Here is an 8,289-nt window from a genome sequence, read left to right on the forward strand (position 1 = left end):
ATGCCTGTTTGCTCTCCCCCTTTTGAAAACGCCTGCCATTTCAGTGAGTTTCTGTCTCTATTGTTGCAGTCCATAATTCCCCAAAGGAGAAAAATGAAAACCCAAGAGAACCTGGGGCAGAGTGCGAGAATGAAAGAATCCTTCCTAATCCCCAAAGGACCACATTAAGGTTATGTGTATAGAAATCACAAGCTATTCCCACTGAGGGAAGTGAGAGCCAGGGTATCAAGCAAGGGTGGATTTCAAACAGCAGAGCTGGATCGTCCATATAAAGGCACTGCAAAATCTCTCTCTTGCGCAATGGCCTCAATATCCACAAAGCGCCTACACAATTTTAGCTGGAACTTTGTGTTGTTCCCTGAATATCATGCCGCTGCAAGACACTAACACTGAAATTTGTCTCAAAGAATTCTCCATATACCTGAACAAGGACATACAGTCCAATCCAATGCCTAGGCCTATTTGAAAGTAAGCCCCAATGTATTTGTTAGGAAAATCTCACGTATGCACGCATTGGATTGCATCTTGAGAATCAAGTTTCTCCAGCGGCTTTTGAACATGGACCCTCCAAGTTCAGACTTCTCACCTGCCTTGGTAGTTGACAATCATTCATCTGAAAAAAGGAGATTTATAGTGGCATACCTCTCAGAGGTCTTATGAGGACAAAGTAAACAAAGAAATGCTATTACTCGCCCCTAGGGAATAGGGGAGCTACATTATCAAAGTAAGGCTACAATTCTACATTTACTTGCTTGGACAAAACCTAGAATTGACTCCAGTAGAAACTTAGGGAGCAACAAGATCTTCAAGGTAGACGCTTTCAAGAGTCAAAACTCTCTTTTTCAGATGCTTGGATGTAAAAACTTAGATATTCATCAGAATTCAAAATAAGAGTTCAGGACTTGTTTGCAACAGTCACAGGGATCTACTTGCTGGGATTCTCAAAACTTCTATTATGTTAATTAATTAATTAGCTATATTTATATACTTCCAGTTATAGCACAGCTGGCCTAAAGTACTAAACCTCTGTCTAGCCCAGGAGTGGCCAAACTCTCCAGATGACCATGGACTACAGTTACCATGAGCCCTTCATCAAATTGCAGACAGAGGATCACCAGCCTGTGTGCTCTTTTGCACAAAAATAAATTCCCTGCATATAGAAAATTAGCATGTCAGGCAGAAGACTAATCTAGCCTACTATAGAACACAGTCGTTTTCTGTGTGGACATTCCTGCAATAGAAATTTGTTATGTATATATTATTCATACCCACTTTTCTCCTCACTGGAAAATCAAAATGGCTTACAATTTCCTTCCCCCTTCTCCCATTTGATATTCACAACAGCCCTGTGAAGTAGAACGGGCTGAAAGAGAGGGACTGGCTCAATCACCGCAGCAAGCTTTTACAGTAGACTTGGGATTCAAACCCTTTGATATTGGCAAGGCATCGGGCTCCATGTATGAGAATAAATTGACTTTAAAAATAGAAGCACTCAGCACCCAGTGAGTGGGCATTTCAAGCTCCCTGAAATTCAATTACAGACGTAAAAGTTGCAGTGCTTCAGCAGAAAAGTTTCACAGGGAGACTTCAGCAAGACATCGCTTGAGTTGGAATTCAAATGCAGATTTTGTATTATCATATTTGGACCCAATAGGAACAGAGGGTGGTGCTATTGTTGTATTTACCTGACTGCTGCTGTGTTGCATTGTACTTATTCCCATGCAAACCGCCCCGAGCTGCAAGGGAGGGCAGTATATAAATATAATAAATAAATGTAAATAAACTAGCTGCAAAAAAGGGATTGTTACTCCATACAGGTTCATGGGATTCACTATTCAGATTCATTCTGCTAATTCAGCAACTGCTGGCAGCAGCCCCCCCCCCCCCCATTAGAAGGTTTGGTCCTTTGACTGGATCGTCAAGGGGTAGTGCTGCTTAACACATTGGCCGCATTCAAGCTTCATGATGATTGCGGTTTATGAACTGAGTTTGATTAAACCTCTGTTAAATGGGATGTCCAAATGCAGTTGATTCAATAAATCAGTACATGCTGGGATGAAGCTAAACCAGGATTGCAAATAAGGGATTGTAGCTCATTTATTTAGCGTGGTTTTTACGAACTGTGGTTTGTTGTGACCTCTGATAAGACCCCTCCCCCAAATGATTTTGTTTTAGTTGAGACTTACTTCTTGGATACCTCTGTGTGCCTTTGCTGTCTGACCATGAGCACAGATGGTCTTATTATGTATTTATTTATTGCATTTTTAGCCCACCACTCTCCAGGGCAGGGGTAGTCAAACTGCGGCCCTCCAGATGTCCATGGACTACAATTCCAACAAGCCCCTGCCAGCATTCGCTGGCAGGGGCTCGTGGGAATTGTAGTCCATGGGCATCTGGAGGGCTGCAGTTTGACTACCCCTGCCCCAGGGACTTGTGCTCTTGCAATCTCAAAGAGAATCATCAAGACTGCACAAGACAAGGCAGGTAATGACTTGCTCATTTAAAGGATGCATTCAGTGGGGCAAGGAGGGGAATGAAAGGAAGAATGCTGCACTTTACAGGTCATTTGTATGACCCAGCCATGACCCTCGGGAATACATGCCTCTCACCTGCCAAATGAGAAGATTAAGATTGCAGACTGAGCAAAATCAGCCACAAGTTGCAACAGCCTGGCAAATATATCTGATGATCAAAATGAACATTCACAAGCATAGAGATGATCTAGTCAGGAGCTCGTCTTGCAGGTAATCAAGGGAATTTGAGAAAGATAATGCAGCCTAGCAGTCATGTTTGTCCATGACATGCTTGCCCCCATGTCTACCACTTCTAGACCATGACATGCAGTTGGGGACCAGCAAAACCAAGAAATATATTGGTCTCCTTTCAGGTTGCCATACATTACTGATCTTGGTGGATCAGAAAAATGTCACAAGCTACTTTCTACTGGGCTGCTTTAAACCAGAGGGAGAACCCCCCCCCCTCTTTTTTAGCTGCAAATTATAATTGTAAATTATCAAAGGGAAAAAATTATATTTGACACTTGTAAAAAAGCTGAATTCAAGGTCTACCAGAGCAAGAGTTTGTATGAACTGAATGTAACACATTCTGGGTAAATCTGTTTAACATCCAAACTGTTATCTACTAAGTCATGCTTTCTCAGACTGTAGCTGGCTGTACAATGAGAATAATAACCCTTTTTTCATGGATATAATTTTTTAATACCAGATTCTTAGATGATACATTCATTATAGATCAGAATGGCCACACTGCTAACCAATTAATGCAGTGGTGTAATCAACAACATCCCACTATTAGGTTTACAGGAAAATTTGACTCTTTAAAATTGCCATTTTTGGACACTATGGTTTCTTTAAGTGAGGAAGGGAAATTGATCACCTCATTCTTTCACAAACCAACAGACAGCAATACTCTCCTGCATTTTGAGAGTTTTCATCCACCTCATTTATGGTATAATTTACCTTATGGCCAATTTTTAAGGCACAGACGTATTAACACCAAAGAGTCAATGTACCTAGCAGCCAGTAGTTTGTTAGGTGAAGCACTTCTGCACCGGGGTTACCCCAAACCTCTTATTACCAAAGCAAAATATAGAGCATATATGATGCCAAGGGAAGCCTTGTTACAATATCAGGAACGGGAACCAAAATCACATGTTCATTCGAATAAATTATTATTGTTAATAACATTTATTTATTTATTTAATTTTTATGCCACTGCTCCCATGGTCATGGCCATAAAATCAGGGGAAAAAATGTAGACACTTGAATTTAATTAAAGATCTACCAAGATGTGAACAGGGACAACTGTTAGCATGGAGAAGGAATAAGAATTTGGGTGAGCTTGTTTCCAAAAAGAGATTGCTTACTACGGCTCCTTTAAGTAGCCTCCCGAAAGGGAATTATAGGTGCGGTGCTTTTGCTGTTTGTAAATACTTATTACCTATCAAAGAAATTACAGAATCTAACAATGGATTTCATGTCAAGATTAACAGCTATATAATCTGTCCCTGACTGTAAAAATGTGATCTAATGTATTAAAGGTGCATGTGACAAGTTATCCATTGGAATTAACAGCCTCCAGTCCAGGGGTAGTCAAACTGCGGCCCTCCAGATGTCCATGGACTATAATTCCCAGGAGCCCCTGCCAGCGAATGCTGGCAGGGGCTCCTGGGAATTGTAGTCCATGGACATCTGGAGGGCCGCAGTTTGACTACCCCTGCTCCAGTCAGGAACCAGAATCAAGGAGCACATGTCCCGCCTCAAACATCATGTCCCAGATGCTCATCTTATCAGTCATTTCATTGAAGCAGGACACACATGGGATCAACTTCAATTTTTTAGCATCGAAGAGTTACAACAACAGCCTCACCAAAGAATGGACTTTAATAGACTGCTCAGACAAAGAGAATGTTTTCACATTTATTCATTGGTGTCTATGAGCCCTAGAGATTTGAACACAAGCTAAGATTTTTCTTGTTTCTTATAAACTGAAATGTGAACTATACCTGTTGGACAGCAATTGTAACCTTATGGGGACCTGTAGGTGCCTATCATTCACTGTATCTTTAACAGGAACTGTAAGTGGTTGCTGGCACACGCAGACAGGTGTTAACAATGAATGTATAAATCAACTAGGGTGATAGGGTGTGGTTGGGAGCAGCTGGATTACTAGCATCCCTACAGCGCTGAGCCAAAGGCCGGTGTATACTTTAAACGATTTAATAGAGGTAAGATATGTACAAGATCAAGGAGCATTCTATTACATTATGAGATAGAACATTTAATGATTTTAGGATCATATCCTTTTCAGGTGTTGAATTATCTATTTGGATTACCATTATACGTACAAGTGAGAGGTAGAGTATAGCTCTATTTATATACTAGTCAAAAAGCCCACTGCAGCTATCAATGCAGCGGGTGCTAGCGGGGTAGTGGGTGGTTGGGGGGGGAGGTGGAGTGCAGGTGGAGAGGCTGGCTCCATGAGGTGAAGACTGCCCCAGTGCACAGAAGGCTGGGCATGCTGGACACAAGCCTCTGAAGGCTTGGCTCTGGCATGCCAGGCAGCCCCCTCACCTCCCCAACCCCAGCAAGTACAGAAAGCTGGGCGCGCTGGAGGCAAGCTTTGAGACCTAGCTTGGTGTAGTGGTTAGGAGTGCAGACATCTAATCTGGCGATCCGGGTTGGATTCCCTGCTCCCCCATGTACAACCAGCTGGGTGACCTTGGGCTCACCACAGCACTGATAAAACTGTTCTGACCAAATAGTAATATCAAAGCATTCTCAGCCTCACCTCCTTCACAGGGTGTCCGTTGTGGGGAGAGGAAAGGGAAGGCGACTGTAAGCCACTTTGAGACTCCTTTGGGTAGAGAAAAGTGGCATATAAGAACCAACTCTTCTTCTTCAGTAATCTCAGGGCTCTCTCAGCTCCTGCATCCATTCCAGTTGGGCTCCTGATCAAATGGACATACAGGCAACAGTCTTCCCTTCAGAGCAACCTGGTGGCTCTGGACATGTAGGTTTCATTTGGTTTTCAATGCTAATAGACCTTGGCCAATTCCACATGGGCGGAAAATGCTGGGACAACATACATATGATCCTGGGGCTAATCCCTGTGTTCATATGATGCAGACGCCAGGCCACCACCCTCCCAGGCCTGGTGCAGATTTGGCCCCATAAGCCTCTCGCTTTGTCCCACGGCAAACCCATCTGGAAGGGAAGAAGGACCTGGCTCCTCCCCACCCTATGGAGGCCTGCAGGGGACAAAAACTGCCCTGAATAGCTTCGTGGCTCTTCATGGCACCACAGGGCAGAACAGGGCAGGTTTGTTTTATTTTGCAGGAAGGCTGAAATGCGTGGAATGCAATCCCAGCTTCCAGGAAACTTAAACACCCCCCTGCCAAAACACAGTGTGCAGCAGAACATTGCTACTGCCACGGTGTTTCCCAGGGGAACACATTTCAGCAGGACATGCTGCAGAGCATGCAGTGCCGTAGCAACGCACTGGTGACAGTCAGGCGTGTCGCCTCTGGTGTGAAATCGGCCCTTGAGAGACTTATCTTTCATGAATTTTTCGAATCCATTTTCAAAGCTGTCTAAACTGTTGATGATCACAATATCCGATGATAGTAACAGTGCCTTGGACTTTATTAGATGTAGAAAAAGAAGAATTGTTTTTTTGTACCCTACTTATTACTACCCAAAGGAGTTGCAAAACGGCTTACAATCGCCTACCCTTCCACTTCCTGCAACAGACACCCTGTGAAGTAGGTGAGGTCGAGAGAGCTCTGAGAGAACTGTGACTGGCTCAAGGTCACCCAGCTGGCTGCCTGTGGAGGAGGAGTGGGGAATCAAACCCAGATCTCCAGATTAGAGGCTGCTGCTCTTAACCACGACACTAGGCTAGATCTCCCACTTAGATGCGAATCTGGGGGATAACTGTTTGAGATAGCACTGTGAATTCTCTTTACTGTCCATAAATTTTCGTGCCCCTGGTTTGGGTATTATGGGAGACGAAGACAAAGTACCCTCTGGCCAATTTCTCCATACTATCCATAACTTGATAAGCCACTGTCATGTCTTTCCATAACAATCTTCCCCCCTCCCCCTTGATTTTTTTTTAATTTAAAAAGAGCTCTGAATGAATTTGCTTTTCTTTGTCCAGGTGCTCCAATCCCTTGATCATTTTGCTTGACCTTTCCCAGCCCTGGTTTCTTGATCCAGGGACGCTCACGAGGATGAAAAATTCAGAACCTTTTGCATACCGCTCTTCCCCTTCTTCCGCTGATGTTCGTTAAATGAAAGTGCAAGGATGTTAGTTTCAAATGCCATCGGTTGCTCTGCTCCGGGAGACGTTCCTCCTTTGCAACTGCAGCTTGCCTGGGGTTACTGCCTCTGCGGGCATCTGCATGCAGACGTCTTAACTGGGAAAAATGCTTAAAGTGTCAATACACTCCGAGTTTAAAAGGAGGAGGAGAAAATAGCCACTTTGGTCTAAGTGGATGCAGGAGGAGCCTTTGCTTTGACGTATAATCTTCTAAGCTACGGTTTTGGACAGCCCCTGGCTAATGTATCTTTCATCAGGCGTTGCAGCGGATGAGGGAATGATTGCAAAAATATCAATAGCAGCTCAGAATTTGCTTTCTGAAGTGGTTTTCAATTGGCCTGATTACCAACGATAGGTATATACAGCACCGATCATTAAGATGCACTATATACGAATTTGCAATGTATGGAACGATTTATACCACCTGTAATGGAGCTGACAAATTCCAGGGCCGAGTTTACAGAAGGAAAAGGGGGGGGGGGAGGGAATGAGCCACATTGCTCTGCTGTGATGTAATCTGAGGCTTATATTTCACCTTTCAAGATCCACACCGGCATCAATAACTCTGCTACAGAAGAACAGAGAGAGGTTTTCATACTCCAAAGAAAATACCACGGAATTAATTTTGACTCTTAAACTGTGGTGTATGAAACTCTGTGCTCTGCCTATATATTATCCTGCAGTAGTCTAGCGCTACACCAATACAACCTGTGGTGCCGTCAGATTTCACAGGCTTTAAAGTCAAGAGAAGCTTAGGTCAGCAATTCAGCGAAAAGGTTCTCGAAGTGTGTTGGGGGGCGGGCGGGGGGGGGGGAGAAAGGCTCCTCAAGCAATGCCGGAAGTTACATTTACGATTCAATAGGCAGGATACTTTCCTCTCGTTTATGCTCTGAGCCGGCATGTGGTTTTATAGGGCTCCGGGATGCTACAGATTGTCCCCTAGGGAGAGCGTATAAACACATTGTTTAAAAGTCATAAACAACAGCAGCTCAGCATTTTGAAATTGGGCATGCTGAAAGGCATTCTCCCCCCGTGGCTCACATAGGAACAGTTGACACAAAACTGGGAGGGGCGGTTAATACCCCGGAAGACAAAAAGAAAATTCCCAGTGGCCTGGATAGGTTGCTCAGCTGGAATGAAATTAACAGGACTTCATTCAACCAACACAAAAGTTCGAGGCCAAAAGAGTCATGAGCAAAGATACAGATGTAAAGCAAAGATACAGTAAAATTAATGAAAAGGATCTTCAGATTTGCTGTCGAGCACAAGCCGAGCATGAGCCAGCAATGTAAGACAATGGCAAAAGAGGCCAGTGCAATGGTAGGCTGCAGTCATAGGAGCAATAATATCTTGAATCATGAGAAGCAATAGTTCCACTCAAGTCTGTTCTAGCTGGAGCTCGACAGCTGGGCCTGTTTGTAGACCAATGGGATTAGCTACAGAGGA

The 8,289-nt window shown here is 43.9% G+C and overlaps 1 long non-coding RNA gene across 1 annotated transcript; it reads left to right on the forward strand.

Annotated features, from left to right (window-relative positions):
- Positions 1 to 4,678: 4,678 nt before the first annotated feature.
- LOC143822059 (uncharacterized) lies at positions 4,679 to 7,292 on the forward strand. Its single transcript, XR_013226030.1, has 3 exons — positions 4,679 to 4,747; positions 4,831 to 4,876; positions 6,682 to 7,292. It is a non-coding gene; the product is annotated as an uncharacterized LOC143822059 (long non-coding RNA).
- The last annotated feature ends 997 nt before the right edge of the window (positions 7,293 to 8,289 follow it).

The sequence above is a fragment of the Paroedura picta genome, chromosome 12 (genome assembly GCF_049243985.1).
Source record: "Paroedura picta isolate Pp20150507F chromosome 12, Ppicta_v3.0, whole genome shotgun sequence".
Lineage (NCBI taxonomy): Eukaryota > Metazoa > Chordata > Lepidosauria > Squamata > Gekkonidae > Paroedura > Paroedura picta.